Source organism: Euprymna scolopes, chromosome 45 (genome assembly GCF_053919585.1).
Source record: "Euprymna scolopes isolate OS-2025 chromosome 45, ASM5391958v1, whole genome shotgun sequence".
NCBI classification, from domain to species: domain Eukaryota; kingdom Metazoa; phylum Mollusca; class Cephalopoda; order Sepiida; family Sepiolidae; genus Euprymna; species Euprymna scolopes.
The window spans coordinates 53576502-53592791 of record NC_136526.1 but is presented as its reverse complement, the minus strand read 5'-3'; the positions used below and the strand labels follow the sequence as shown (position 1 = coordinate 53592791).

Here is a 16290-nt window from a genome sequence, read left to right as displayed (position 1 = left end):
GTCAAAGCCGATCACGTAAGTCTTCTTTAAGTAGCAGCTTAACACATTAGGAAAAAAAGAAATAGAAAACAATGCAATTATTTAAGTAACACACAAATTACATTTATTAACAGAGAAGGAAAAAAAAAATGAAAACGAAATGTTCTTTTTTTGAGTCCTAATATTCAAAGTTCATTCTTATAACATCGACTGAAAACTCCTGGGTGTAGAACCCATAAAAGGAGGGGGGGAGCTGCATAATAATGTCCCATTATGCCGCTCTTAACAAGCCATTTAACAGTTAGAGAGAGCATCAATAATTAAAGGAAAGACTTACTTTGTAGAATATATTTTTTGAAGGATAGGAAAGAAAGAAAAAAGAGTCCACCATCCAATGTTGTCGAATCGCGATTACTTCCCTTGTATCTTTACGATTTTCTTACTGCAAATGTTTCTTTTGTAGAAGACATAATTTCCGTAGATAGGATCCTTTTCTTGGTTTTCCATTCAACACAATTTTATCTTAGCTAGCAGCATCCGTCTAGCTCTCCGTTGATTACTCGTGATTCTCGAGATCTTGCCTGATCGTTCATGCCTTTGTGCTTTAGGCATAGTTACTCTTCTTCGGCACTTGTTCTACAGTCTTTTAGAACAGTTCCTGTTCGAGACGTGACACATCCGTATATTCTCGGCTTCTTGTCTGCGTCTCCATTAATTATCCTTTTTTAGGGCTTATCTGCCCGACCTGAAACATGTCCCATTCCTAGGACTGTTGTTTCAAATTCCTGAGTCTACAGACACGTCTGCTCATTACAAAATCTTGCCTGCAACTAATTAAATTGGCGGTTAATTCGTATTTTGGCGGCAAAATCCTCTTTCCAACCGTCAACTGAAATTCAACACGCGCGGCATCAGCAGCAGCTGTTACAGTTTCATAGGAAGTGAGGGGGTGGAAAGGAAAGAGAAAGAAATGAAAAGGGAAAGAAATGAAAAGGGAAAGAAATGAAAAGAGAAAGAAATGAAGAAAGAAAGAAATGAAAAGTGGAAGAAATGAAAAGAGAAAAATGAAAAGAGAAAGAAATGAAAAGGGAAAGAAATGAAAAGAGAAAGAAATGAAAAGGGAAAGAAATGAAAAGGGAAAGAAATGAAAAGGGAAAGAAATGAAGAAAGAAAGAAATGAAAAGAGAAAGAAATGAAAAGAGAAAGAAATGAAAAGGGAAAGAAATGAAAAGGGAAAGAAATGAAAAGAGAAAGAAATGAAAAGGGAAAGAAATGAAAAAGGAAAGAAATGAAAAGGGAAAGAAATGAAGAAAGAAAGAAATGAAAAGAAAGAAATGAAAAGAGAAAAATGAAAAGAGAAAGAAATGAAAAGGGAAAGAAATGAAAAGGGAAAGAAATGAAAAGAGAAAGAAATGAAAAGAGAAAGAAATGAAAAGGGAAAGAAATGAAAAGGGAAAGAAATGAAAAGAGAAAAATGAAAAGAGAAAGAAATGAAAAGAGAAAGAAATGAAAAGGGAAAGAAATGAAAAGGGAAAGAAATGAAGAAAGAAAGAAATGAAAAGGGAAAGAAATGAAAAGAGAAAAATGAAAAGAGAAAGAAATGAAGAGAGAAAGAAATGAAAAGAGAAAGAAATGAAGAAAGAAAGAAATGAAAAGAGAAAGAAATGAAAAGAGAAAAATGAAAAGAGAAAGAAATGAAAAGGGAAAGAAATGAAAAGGGAAAGAAATGAAAAGAGAAAGAAATGAAGAAAGAAAGAAATGAAGAAAGAAAGAAATGAAAAGAGAAAAATGAAAAGAGAAAGAAATGAAAAGGGAAAGAAATGAAGAAAGAAAGAAATGAAAAGAGAAAGAAATGAAAAGGGAAAGAAATGAAAAGGGAAAGAAATGAAAAGAGAAAGAAATGAAAAGAGAAAGAAATGAAAAGGGAAAGAAATGAAAAGAGAAAGAACTGAAGAAAGAAAGAAATGAAAAGAGAAAGAAAGGAAAAGAGAAAAATGAAAAGAGAAAGAAAGGAAAAGAGAAAGAAATGAAAAGGGAAAGAAATGAAAAGGGAAAGAAATGAAAAGGGAAAGAAAGAAAGAAATGAAAAGAGAAAGAAATGAAAAGAGAAAGAAATGAAGAAAGAAAGAAATGAAGAAAGAAAGAAAGGAAAAGAAAAAGAAAGAAAAGAGAAAGAAAGGAAAAGAGAAATGAAAAGAGAAAGAAAGAGAAAGAAATGAAAAGAGAAAGAAAGGGAAAGAAAGAGAAAGAAATGAAAAGAGAAAGAAAGAGAAAGAAATGAAAAGAGAAAGAAAGAGAAAGAAATGAAAAGAGAAAGAAAGAGAAAGAAATGAAAAGAGAAAGAAAGAGAAAGAAATGAAAAGAGAAAGAAATGAAAAGAGAAATGAAAAGAGAAAGAAAGAGAAAGAAATGAAAAGAGAAAGAAAGAGAAAGAAATGAAAAGAGAAAGAAATGAAAAGAGAAAGAAATGAAAAGAGAAAGAAATGAAAAGAGAAAGAAATGAAAAGAGAAAGAAATGAAAAGAGAAAGAAATGAAAAGAGAAAGAAAGAGAAAGAAATGAAAAGAGAAAGAAATGAAAAGAGAAAGAAAGGAAAAGAGAAAGAAAGAGAAAGAAATGAAAAGAGAAAGAAAGAGAAAGAAATGAAAAGAGAAAGAAATTAAAAGAGAAAGAAAGAGAAAGAAATGAAAAGAGAAAAATGAAAAGAAATGAAAAGAGAAATGAAAAGAGAAAGAAAGAGAAAGAAATGAAAAGAGAAAGAAATGAAAAGAGAAAGAAAGAAATGAAAAGAGAAAGAAAGAGAAAGAAATGAAAAGAGAAAGAAATGAAAAGAGAAAGAAATGAAAAGAGAGAGAAATGAAAAGAGAAAGAAATGAAAAGGGAAAGAAATGAAAAGGGAAAGAAATGAAAAGAGAAAGAAAGAAAGAAATGAAAAGAGAAAGAAATGAAAAGAGAAAGAAATGAAAAGAGAAATGAAAAGAGAAAGAAAAGAGAAAGAAATGAAAAGAGAAAGAAATGAAAAGAGAAAGAAATGAAAAGAGAAAGAAATGAAAAGAGAAAGAAAAGAGAAAGAAATGAAAAGAGAAAGAAAAGAGAAAGAAATGAAAAGAGAAAGAAATGAAAAGAGAAAGAAATGAAAAGAGAAAGAAATGAGAAAGAAATGAAAAGAGAAAGAAATGAAAAGAGAAAGAACTGTTCAGCCTAAAATTAATTTCTGACATCTTTATTTCCTATACAGGTCAATACTATCGATGGTTTAACCTTCTCTGGTTTTTAATTTGACTCTGTTGCTTGTAAAAATAACTGGAATTGGTTTTTCCATGATTCCCATTCTTGTCCGAGATTGTTGGATGAAAAGTTAAGTTCTATGAGGTGTGGCAGAAATTCCATAGTTTTTTTTTTTGTCGTTTGTGGTTGTTAATGTTCGTAGTTATTTCCTGACACCATGTTGTCTTATGTGGATACAGGTGTGGCTGAATTAGTAAAGGATTAGTGAGAACATCAAGAGAAGAGAGACACATGTGTGAACGAAACAGAAACTTTATTAACGCTGAAAAAGGTTTTTGCTACTACAATATACCACGTGATTCTGTGGTGGGAGGTTGCAGGCGATGGTGATGGTGAGAGTAATTTCGATCAAGGGGAAATAACTTGTATTATTCGATGTATACAACAGATGGGGCACAAGTGCAATGAGTTCATCAGAGCATTAAAATGTGTGTAAAACAGACACAGGGATGCAACTTCGCAACGATGATGCGAATAATCCCAATCAAGGGGAAATAACTTGTATCATTCGATGTATACAACAGGTATGAGGGTGGTATAACCTTTTAATAGACATGTTGGTGTGGCCTCCTCACCCTCCATCAGTCTGGTGAAGCAGCTACCATAATGAATATGGAGTGCTGTAAGTTTTTCTTGAAATCAGAAATTCGATAAATTGTCAATTCCAGGTTTTTTGTTATTCTGGAATCTGTCCACCTTTTGTTTTACCATCATCTTTGGTTTCGGCATTTTTGTAGATGTTAGCTTTGCTTTTGGTTCTGGCATTTCTTGCTTGTTTTGATTTGTTCTACCCTCCGGAGTCCTCCAATACTTTTCCAGGATCCAATTGGCGTCTAAGTGCCTAAACCTAAGCGTAGATTCCATGAACAAAGCTTCTTTCTTAGAACTGCACGCCTATGGAATTGTCTTCCGTTTTTCTGCTTTCCAGCTAACTACAATATGGTTGTCTTCAAGTCTAACGTAAACAAGTTTTTGATGAGCCGTTCCATATAAGTTAAGAAATTTACCGAATCTCTATTACTAATGGTTACTATATTGTCCAATTTCTACTGTACACTCTTTAAGCCTTATCCTCGAGTGGCCTCTTGGCCGTTATAAGTGGTGATGCCTATGTAGAAAAAAGTTGCTAGATCTCTCATCCTCAAACAAAGGCCTCCGATACTCCCAGGTCTTTTTTGGTGGCTCTTCCACACTGATTTTGTCTTTTACAAGGTTTCTGTAGAATTGCCTTGCATCATTCCTGGAGAGTTTATTACCATATTTTGCCTTCAGTTTGTTCTCCTTTGCTTTGATCCTTTTGGCATCCTTTTGCTGGTACCTTGCATTCTAGTTCTTTTGCAGCTTTTTCCATCTCCTCTATTTTCATTTGGTATTGGAAACTGAATCTGTATATGGTATTCTTTAATCGCCCCCCCCCCCCCATCGCATTTTAGGGACAATAAGGAATTGAATTATCTGAGATAATTCTTTTCTTCATTTGTTCAGTGGTTTATGGAGCTTCCTTTTCCATGCTGATGTAATTTTTTTTTTTTTTTTTTTGTTTCTTTGGACTTGTATTGTTTTTGGAATTGAGGCAGTGTTTTTCTCACAATATACAATCCTGCAGCATATGTGAATTGATTCAGCTCCGTGAAGGATATGTCTCTTGAGAGCGACCTTTACGTTTTTAATTACTGCGTTGATCGCTCTTGAAGCTTGGATTTTTGTCAGTCTTGGTCTTTCTTCTATGTTCATCGATTATACTTCCTCTATGGCGTTACAAAGTTCTTCCGATGTAAGTTGTTCATCACCTGCCTCTTGCAATTCTTGAGGTGATAGCATTGTTCCATGTGTTGATAGTTGTGAGGAAGAACCAAGTTTTATTGATGTGGTATTTGGTTGCATTGAATGCTCAGCTGATGGTTAGGCCACAGATGTTTAGAATATCCCGAGGTCCACCAAAAGAAATAGTGATACCTTGATATAGTTTTAAAAAAAAGGCATTCCGAGTATAATATCCATACAAGAATCAGGAAGCACTGTAAAATCAATTTCTTTATATTCGCAACCATTGAAGGAAATGTTCTCCGTGCAATAATCCGATAGTTTGAGGGAAACGGCGGATAATGCCACAGAAATTATGGAATTACGTTTTGAAGTAGACAGCTTCATTATTTATACAATACGAGCACTGATAAAATGATTAGAACTGCTGGTGTCTATGAGGGCAGGTAATTTTTTTCTTTTTAATTCAACAATTATAGTAATGGGGCGGGGTGCATCTAACACCACTTTTAGCATGAGTTACCATAATAGCAGAATTAGAACGTGAAGGTGTCGGCATAGTAGAACGGCAAACTTTGGAGAAATTACCAAGTTTACCAGTTTCGACATACCTTATCGCGGGCAGGACAATGACGGCGATCATCCTTAAAGTGATGTTCCCTCCACAGTTGTAACACTTGCCATAAGCAGGAAGGGCAGCCTCACAATTCATTTTTTGTATGAATATTCAAAGTGGAATGTGGCACTAATTCTTGTGCCACGGCTATTTTTTTTTTTTTTTTTTGCGTATTAAACGTTGGAAATTAGGTTGAAGAGACTTGAGGAATTCTTTTTGTTGTTCAGTAAGAAGTGAATGTTTTTGACCAATTTTTCGATATTTGTCATCCAAGACATTGAGCTTCAAAACAATACTGATCTCGTGAGTGTCAAAAGTTTTTGGTAGACACACATACACATACACACACACATACACATACACACACATGCACAAACATACATGCACATGCATACACACATACACATACACATACACACATACACATACACACATACACATACACACACATGAACAAACATACATGCACATGCATACACACACATACACACACACATACACAAACATACACACACACACATACACATACACACATACACATGCACACACACATACATACACATGCACACACATACATACACATACACACACATACACACATATACACACACATACACACATACACACACACATACACACACACACACATACACACACACACATACACACACACATACACACACCTACACATACACACACCTACACATGCACACACACACGCACATACACACACATGCACAAACATACATGCACATGCATACACACATACACATACACACATATACATATACATACACACATATACACATACATACACATACACACATACATATACATACATAATACACATACATTCATATGCACACACATACACACACATGCACATACATCCATGCAAATACACACATATATATACATACACATACACACACACACGCACATTTTGTCTTTTATATAATAGAAGACGCGTGGTGATTTTTTTTTTTTTCTTTTTCTTTCTTAATTCTCTAAGGTAACAAAGTTTTCATAAGTTCTATTTCAGCTATTTACTAAAATAGGTGGAAATTAGGTCGGTGTTTGAGAAATTCTTATTGCTGTTCGGTAATTTCTTGATCGGAAAGATTAATGTTATGTTTGTGCAGGAAGCAAAGTAAGGCGTTTAAATTTTTTTCTATCATTGTGTGCACAAGTTCGAAATTGTTGGATGACGTGGAATTAACCGTCAGCGATCATATTCTTAAGTTCGTTTGTTAGATAAAAGGTCTCAGTCAAGTCTAATTTTGTAAAAAACAATTATTTTGGGCCACTGCTGTTGTGTCCTGAATGTGTAGTACTATGGAATTACGTTTTGAAGTAGACAGCTTCATTGTTTTTACAATACAAGCACGGATAAAGTTATCAGAACTGCTGGTGTCTATGAGGGCAGTTAATTTTTTTTCCTTTTAATTCAACAATTTTAGTAATGGGGGGGGGCACCTGTCACCACCTTTAGCATCGGCTACCATAATAGCAGAAGTAGAATGTGAAGGTGTTGGCATAGAATGGCAAACTTTGGAGAAATGACTGAGTTTACCACAGTTTCGACATACCATGTAAATACACACACACACACACACACACACACACACACACACACACACACGGTTTCTGGTTTGATAACAGCATTCAGTGCTCTGTAGTCCCCACATGCACGCCATGTGTTAGGGCCTTCGCTGACTAGATGAAGCGGAGAACCCCCTTTGGTCTTGTTTTTATCTTATGTTCCTGCACTTTTTCAGGAAGTGAAGTGTCGGGTTTTTTTATTTTTGTTGGTAGTTGTATTTTGCATACATTTTTGCTTGTTTGCAATGTAACGTTTCAAACGGTCTATTGAAACCTGTGTATGCATGTTTGCGTTTCTTTCTATTAGGAAATATTTCGGTGTTCGTTCGAGTACAATGTAAGGACATGAATAGGATGCTTCTAATGGTTTTCGAACGCGGTTTGAAGTTGATTAGGTACGTATGCTTTCTTTGTTGATTTTTCTCTGTCAGATCAAATTTTGCCATAGTTTTGTGTAGTTCTCTTGTAAAATTTTATTTAATTGTTTCTGTATTTTCTGTACCAATCATTAGTTGTTGTAATAACATTTGTGTACCTGTGACCGCATAAAATGGGGGAAAAATTGGAGCAGTTGAGCATACTTCGAATTCCCAAGAGGACTATTGGTAGAGCTGAAATCCAAGATTCTTTTCGGGCCATTATAGCTGCTTTAATAGTTCTATGGGCCCTTTCTATAAGTCCGTTGCATTGTGGATGATAAGATGTTGTTCGTAGCCTATAGAATCCAATAATTTTTGACAATTCAAGGAGTAGTTCGCTTTCTGTCAGTTATGACATGTATTGGGACACCAAAGCGAGTAATTCACATATTAACAAAAGCTTCTGCTACAGTTTGTGCTGTAATATTTGCTATGGGTTGTGCTTCTATCCATCGACTGGTTCGATCTATACATGTTAAAACATATCGACATGGATTTGTATAAGGATTGTTGGCACATTTTGCTGGGGGGTAATGGTCCGATTATATCAATGTGTACGGTATGGAATCTTGATGATCGTATTTCCAACGTTTGAATTGGTGATTTTGTATGTCTGTATATTTTTGCTTGTTGACAAGATGTGCATGATGCACATAATTCTTTGATTGTTTTATCCATATGTGGCCAATAAAATCTAGCCTTAATCATTTTGATAGATGATTTTATTCCAGGATGTGATACTGAATGTAAGCTGTCGAAGATAGATTTCCGTAGTGTATATGGTACAAAAGGTCTAGGGTATGACGTTGATGTATCACATAACACAAATTGATCTTTTCCATATAATGTGAATTTCTTTAAGTCTGGATAGGACTGTATTTCGGTGTCTGTTTTCTGTGCATCTGCAAGTGCTGGGAGGTCGTACATATCTATTTGTACAGTAAATGTTGGGCGAGATAAACAATCTGCGACTATATTTTGGTCACCCTTCACATGGGCAATATCTGAGATTAATTCTGTGATAATGGCTAGTTGTCTTTGTTGCCTATCTGATTTTGCAGGTTTTAGACTGTGAAATGCACCGCATATTGGTTTATGGTCTGTCAGAAGCAATACTTCGCGACTTTCTATTATGTGGCGAAAGTGTAATACGGCCAAATATGCTGCTAAAAGTTCACGGTCGAAAGTGGAATATCTCGTCTGTGTTGCTGTGAGTTTTTTCGAGAAAAACTCTATTGGTACTGGGGTTCCATCTATGACTTGATGTAAGGCAGCACCTTCTGCATCTTTGCTGCTGTCTATGACCAGTTGATACTGTGTACAAGTTGGTTGAGGGTGGGGTAATTCTGTTAGGTTACCCAGTATTTTTGTCATAGTAGAGAAGGCTTCTTTTTCCGAGGTATTTAAGGTGATTAAACCTTTCGGTGTTAGTCTCATTCTCTCAGATAAGGGTAAGGCTAATTTTGCAAATCCTGGTATTAATTTTCTATAAAACCCTACCATACCAAGAAATCTGCGTAGGCTTTTTGCATCTTTAGGGCACGGAAAAGATTCTATTTCTTTATTTGCAGTTGGTGTGATTCCTTTTGAGTGGATTCTAAATCCTAGGAAGTCAAGAGATGTCACATTGAAGATGGATTTGGAAAGTGATATTTTTAGGCTGTTGTTTTCTAAGATTTGAAAAACTGTGTCGATATCTTGTTTATGAGATTGTTCATTGTCACTGAAGATCAATATGTCGTCTATATAAATGAAAACACAGTCGATATCTCAGAAAATTTTGTCCATATATCTTTGAAATGTAGCCGCTGAGATTTTAGTCCAAACGGCATGTATTTGTATTGATAGTCCCATCGGCGAGATTACGGCAGTTTTTGGAATATCATCGGGTGCATCTTAATCTGATGATATGCCAAAATAAAGTCAATTCACTCAGAATAGTCAACTTTTTTCGACTACACCATTCTTCTGTAGTCTTTTTAGTTCAATTTCAATAACTTCTTTTGAAGAAAAAGGCACATTTCTTTTTGATCTAAAAACAGGTTTCACATTCTGTTTTAATTCAAAATTTACTTCAGTTTTGGTGCACACTCCTAATCCCTCTGAAAAAACTTTGGGGAATTCACTTTTTAACACTGCCAGAAAATGGTCATTTTGTTTGGAATATCTCTTTCACCGAATATAACACAAAATTTTCACCGTTTCAGAAAAAGAGATCTCTTCCGTTTTTTTAGGCAATATCAAATTCGTGAATTTAGTATTTTCTTCTGTGCCCATTTTTTGTAGTAATAGTGTTATTTTTTTCCTCATCTGACCACTTCTCGCATCGTTTTGTAAATATCGTTTCAAACCTACGATAATAGGCTGGAAAAGTGTCACCTTTTTCTGGGTCATATTTAAACTCTGAAAGCGATACTCTCAGCCGAAAAAAAATCTGGATGCACCCTCCTTAGATTTTTCTGACAAAATCGTTTCACAAAATAAGCGATTATCCGTCGTTTGTTGTATTACAAGAGTTTCGAAATGTTCTTGTTGAATTAGCATTTGTTTTTGAAAATCCATTTGGGCTTTTTGTTGAGCGATTAAACTCTGTTAACGTTTTCGTCAACGTCGCTATTTGTTCCGATGTCATTTTCTTTTTAAATGTATCAATAGCAAGTTAACGTATACCATAGACAAGAAAAAAAAAATATTGTTCAAAAACAAGATGCTTATTTTCACAGAAAATTGTCAACACATAGGAAAGTTCCGAAAAAAAAAATCACCGTTAAAATAACACTTGACAAAATTTCAAGAGACTCTTTTTTCGTCTACTTCAGCAGACACACGTAAACTTCTTTTAAAAATTTTTCTTTATTAAATAAACACAGATTCCTCAGTATTGTTCATTTGTTGGTTTTTTATCGTATTAACCAAATACAAAAAACACGTCCGTTAATCATGAAGAAAGTCACAATTTACACACACACACACACACACACACACACACACACACACACACACACACGTTATATAACGTCAACTCTTTAGGAGTTTAAAAAGAGAAAAACGGAGTTTAACTCGTCAATAATATAAAAATTATTTTTTACTTGCGTAAATTTGTGGCAGACACCAGTCTTTCGCTTTCTAAGAAGCTTTTTCTTCAATTAAAAGTGAACTTTGTGAACAACAATTTTCAGAATGTTCTCGGTTACCACATGTGTTTTTTTTTTTTTTTTTTTTTTTTTTTTTTTTTAGATGAATTTACAGTTCGTATCTCATCTTCGTCGCCAGTATTCCTGCGGTGGGTGGCCGTAAATAAAGGATATTCAAGAAAGGTATTCCACCAGGAAAATAAATGGATAAAGAGGTTCTGAAGTTAATAAAGAAATAGTGAAGTTTATTGAGAATATTTACAGAGACAGCATGTTACGTTTTTAAGTGTTCCCGCCCAGGGAAGGCTCTCACAACTGGTAACCGGTGATAACGTTCTTTCGATAAAAAGTTCCGGCGGTGAATTGCTCATCTCGCCATAACAATCGGGTGCATCTTAATCTGATGATATGCCGAAATCAAGTCAATTTTCGAAAATCGCTGTTTATCAGCGAGTTTAGCCGTAAAGGAGTTTATATTGGGGATGGGGTATCTGTCACTTCTAGTGATGCTGTTTAAGGCGTGGTAGTCTCCACAGCAGCAGTAACTTCCTCTTTGTTTGGGTATCAGATGTAGTGGGCTTGACCACTCACTGTCTGAAGGGGTTATTACACCTTTTTTTTATTAAACGTTTAAATTTCTCTTTCATCGCCGCCAGCCTTTCAGCGGACAGTTGTTTGGATTTAGCGAAGATGGGGGAGTAGCTGCCTGTATCGATTCTGTGATAAACACCACAGTACTCACTGTTTTTGTTGGTGTGCATCGAGATAATTTCTGGGGGTTTATCCAGGCTTTTTCTAATGAATACCGGCAGTTCTATTTCATTTATGGTCACATTTACTGGTGCTGCAGCATTTAATAGTAACTTTTTTTTGGTGTTAGTAACTGCGTCGTAAATTGTTCTAATTTTACAGTCTATTGTAATGCCAAATTTATTTAAGAAATCATGTCCGAGGAAGGGATTGGTGACGTTTGCGATGACAAATGTCCAGGAAAATGACCTTCTCAAATGTGACACCGTTTATCATGGCTGCTGGTATTATCGAGATACTTGCACTCGTATCTACAATAAATTTCAATGTTTTTGTCGCTAGCCTTGCTTTGACTTGTAGTAGTGGCGAACTTGAGGGGACGGATATGGCTTGTGCTACTAGTTTTCCGATTTTGTTGGTGTGGGTGGGCGTTGTTATATTCTATGTATTGTGGGCGAGAAATGCGTATGGTTGCAAAACAAGAATACGATAACTGAGTAGATTGAAATATATTTATTTACCACAAATCAGATGAGGTAATGTTGAATCCTTCCCGGCATCTATAATAGCCACAGTAAAGTCTTGTTAAGTTGTAAGGGTCGTCTAGAGGCGAGAGCAGCGTTTAGAGACAGCTCGTCTCTTAAGACGTGGTTGTTCCGTGACGTGGGGTATAGGCGCAGCTCGTCTGATTGTGATGTTGTGGAGATGATGCGTGATACGGCAACTATCAAATAAACACAAAAGCACACAATAAAATACCTTTCACTTGTGAATGGAAGATCCCGCAGCGGCTGTGATATTTTTTCTGTCCGGCCTCGTGTTGCCTTTTTTTTTTTATCCCCTTCTTTTTTTCTTTTTTCCGGAAGTGCTGCCCGGACTACCCCGCAGATGTTCAAAATCCCCTTTCCTTTGCACTTGATATGACAAAAACTTCCGTTTCTCGCATCAGGGCAAGATCTCGTCTTGTAACAGCGTGAAATATGTGCTCTGCATATCTTTGTTTTTTGTTCAGGGAAAAATGATTTAACACCTATCGGTATCCGAACGTTGCTCTTGTTTTTGTCAGTATGCTGAGTGGTAAATGCTGTTGCATTTATATTATTCAACAGGAGTATTAGTTCGTCCGCTAGTTTTCCTAGTTGAGATGCGTTTAGCTCTTTCTGTGAGGCAATGACCGGGGAAATTGTTGTGGGTAAGGTTTGCAAAAATTTATGAAGAACAATCTTTGCCAATACCTATCCTTTTTGCAATAGACAGCATCTCTTGAAGATATGCGGAAGGACGGCCAGTTATAGTGTTAATTGACATTAGTTTGTCGAGCAATTCCGGCTTGGTCCTTTTGTGGGACTCAATGAAGGAGTATTTTAGTTCCTCATATTTCCTGCCTTCTAAAATATTTATTGGTATTTTAGCTACCACCTCTGCAGGCAGGGATGATATGACAGCGTAAAATTTGGTTGTTGACGTTATGTTGCGCAGGTGGAATTGGGCTTCAAGAATGGAAAACCAGCCATTTACTGCCGTTTCCATAAACTCAGGGTTTTTTAGGTTTATTTGTTGAACGCTGGATTCTTCCATTTTCTTTCTTTTTCTTTTTAAAAAGTATATATATGCGTATCTTTTCTTTTTTGTGTGTGTAGGCAAGGAAGGGGGGGGGAATATAATATTGTTGTACTTACGTCGAAGGTTCTTTTTGAAACGTTTGCAATGTGAAATTGAGTAGTCACTTGTATTTTCCTGAAGATTCATAAGTGTTTCATTTCTTTTCGGTCCGAGCCCAGTTTACGTTGTTCATTTCTTAGTGCAAAGTTTTTTTGACGAGGTGCAGTGTTCTTTAGGCGGGGTCACCATTGTAAATGTTTGCTGTTATCTCGTTTGAATAAGACACAACACAAATACTAATTTTAAGGATTGTTTTATTTTCTGTTAACACTGCGAACATTGTAAGATGACATGAGTATAGCAGTCGTCAAAACATGTGTGTATTGGACGTTGATTCAGTGAACTCTGCCTCGTTCTCGTTGAAAAGGCACCAGCGTGCTCTACTTGGATGGTAGCAGCAGGCTGGTAGTGGAGGAGTTAGTAAGCAGGAGGACTAGGTGTAAGGAAGGCTTAAGGAGTGAGAATTGTCTTTTACATTGTAGGGAAGAGGAAGGTTCATATAGTGCTGAAGAGGATGGTAGTAGTGGTTTTGGTTTTGTGACCTACATCTTTGGTCAGTACAGGTAAATGGTCTATACAAGCCCAAATTGAGGTCCATACACCTCTCCCAATATGTGTGTATTAATGACCCATTTATGGCTCGTAGTGTGAACTTACAGGGAGGAGATTTCTTGTTGGCTGCAGTCATGGTAATGAGAGACACCTGTGCTCTTCTGTCCACTAAAAATGATGTTCCCGAGTTTTATCTACCACATACAATAGGCGACCAGAACGAGATGCACCAACAGTTGATGCCGCAGTTTTCTGTTGATTTAGGTGTTTCCCAGACTCTTATAGCTACAAGGTGGGATACATGAATTTGCTTTGCCCCCAAACTTTTTGTGCTTCCAGCACATTGTCCTATCCTGCCCCCTTTCTCTGGAGTGGCTGCGAGCCCCACCACACTGTTGCTTCTCTTTTAAGGTAAGCCTTGCAATGTCCTCCGCCATTTTATTCATGCGAACTCCCAATCTCTTCTGCTCCTCCATTAATTTTGATAGCAGCTCGTCCTTCTCTGACGTCTTAACACCAGTCACCGTTGATGACTGTGTAGACATTATGTCACCTATGTGGTCGGCTATCTCAGCCAACTGTTCGACTGGTGCCATCTGTGGGGGTCATCAGGCCTTTTTAGGAACTAACTTCCTCCACAAATAAATAAAAATAAAAAGAAGACTTACATGCAAAACAAACGGAGGTTTATTAACAGAAACCAACCATTAACAAATAAAATATAATTCTCTTTATAATGAGTTCAGAAGTCCTTTTTAAGTGTTCGTATAAAAAAAAGGAGAATGTCTTTTTTTGTTGAACTGTTCATATGTTAAAACATGTTAAGAGAGGCAATAGGTAATGTTCGCCTGTGAAATTGCATGAAGCACGCGGAGCGGTGAAAATGGAAGAGTGATAGTAACACGCGTGGAACGTCCGAATGAAAATGCAGTTGAAAGAGAGATTTGATGTTTGTGTGTGCTTAAATACTATTTGGACCGGCTCCCAGCGAGCTTAAAAAGAAAACTTTAGAAAAATGTCCTTGGAGAAATCCCATTGAACGGAAACATCACGTAGGGTGCTCTGTACTACGTCCGCTCGTTTTGAGTCGATTTAATATATAAGGCCATGCCGGAATTTGCGTGGGAGTTATTTTTTATTTTTCATGCGCCATCATAATCATACTGCGCGCCTAAATTGTATTTATTTTTATAACAATTTTTAATCCGAATCTTAACCGTGTCAACTGGCACACATTGGAGGAATTTTTAGCGGGCAAAAGAGAAGCAACAATGTCCTTCGCCATTTTATTCATGCGAACTCCCAATCTCTTCTGCCCCTCCATTAATTTTGATAGCAGCTCGTCCTTCTCTGACGTCTTAACACCAGCCACTGTTGACGACTGTGTAGACATTATGTCACCTATGTGGTCGGCTATCTCAGCCAACTGTTCGACTGGTGTGCACTTATCCTGTGCAGCAATTGCCATCTGTGGGAGTCGTCAGGCCTTTTTAGGAACTAACTTCCTCCACAAATAAATAAAAATAAAAAGAAGACTTACATGCAAAACAAACGGAGGTTTATTAACAGAAACCAACCATTAACAAATAAAATATAATTCTCTTTATAATGAGTTCAGAAGCCCTTTTCAACTGTTCGACTGGTGTGCACTTATCCTGTGCAGCAATTGCCATCTTATATTCTGGTGGTATGCACTGAAGGAAGACATGCTTGACAATGTTTTTATCCATCGCGCCTTCAGCCAACTTCTGCAGGCATTCAGCAGGAGACTCTGCTCCAAAAACTGAAATCCACCTGTGTGCATGGAAACTGTCACAGCCGTTGTAACTGTCATAGAACATATTTTCTCCTATGATTGGATTAAGAAATATATAAATATTTCTTATAATATATAAAAATGTTTATTGATATATTAATTAAAACATAATGGCCATCTTGCTTAGTAGCAAAGGGATATCAGCGTCAACATCACTCATTATTTTAATGTTCATCTTTGCAATGACACATGGCAAAGTTACCTTTTGTAGAGATTTTATTTTCATACCATCTCCAAATTTAAAGTATTTTGTGCCCTCATCATAAAGAATGTCTTTTTTTGAGTCCTCGGACAAGGTTTCAAGAAAACAGTCCAACCATTTCTTTCCACATACCGTCGCTGACGCACCAGAGTCCAAAATAGCACAATTTATGGTTTCTCCGAAAAGTGAGTTCTCCGACTCCCGTCGATTAAGCAACACTATATTAGTGATGTCTTCACAACTGCCGGAAATATCGTTTTTATGTTCATTTAATAATACCATATTTTCTCTTGAATGGTGATTATTTTGGGAATAAGGACACTTTTTGGCATAGTGAAATTTGCATCCACAGACGTAACAAACGGGAGTCTGACTATTCGAAAAATTTCGATTTGGGTAGCGGTTATAATTGTGTGGCCGGCCTCAGCCATTATTTGTGCTGCTACTACGCATGAAGTGAGGGGGAGAGGCAGGCTTATACGCATGACGTCGTCTCGTGTATAGTAT

At 36.5% G+C, this 16290-nt stretch overlaps 1 long non-coding RNA gene across 1 annotated transcript in view; it reads left to right on the top strand.

The window, feature by feature from the left end:
* The window catches only part of LOC145269659 (uncharacterized), a 36743-nt gene extending 21225 nt beyond the window's left edge, over positions 1 to 15518 (top strand). The window contains exon 3 of the long non-coding RNA XR_013865161.1: positions 10905 to 15518. This is a non-coding gene — a long non-coding RNA (uncharacterized LOC145269659). The remainder of the gene's footprint in view (positions 1 to 10904) is intronic.
* Positions 15519 to 16290: the final 772 nt, after the last annotated feature.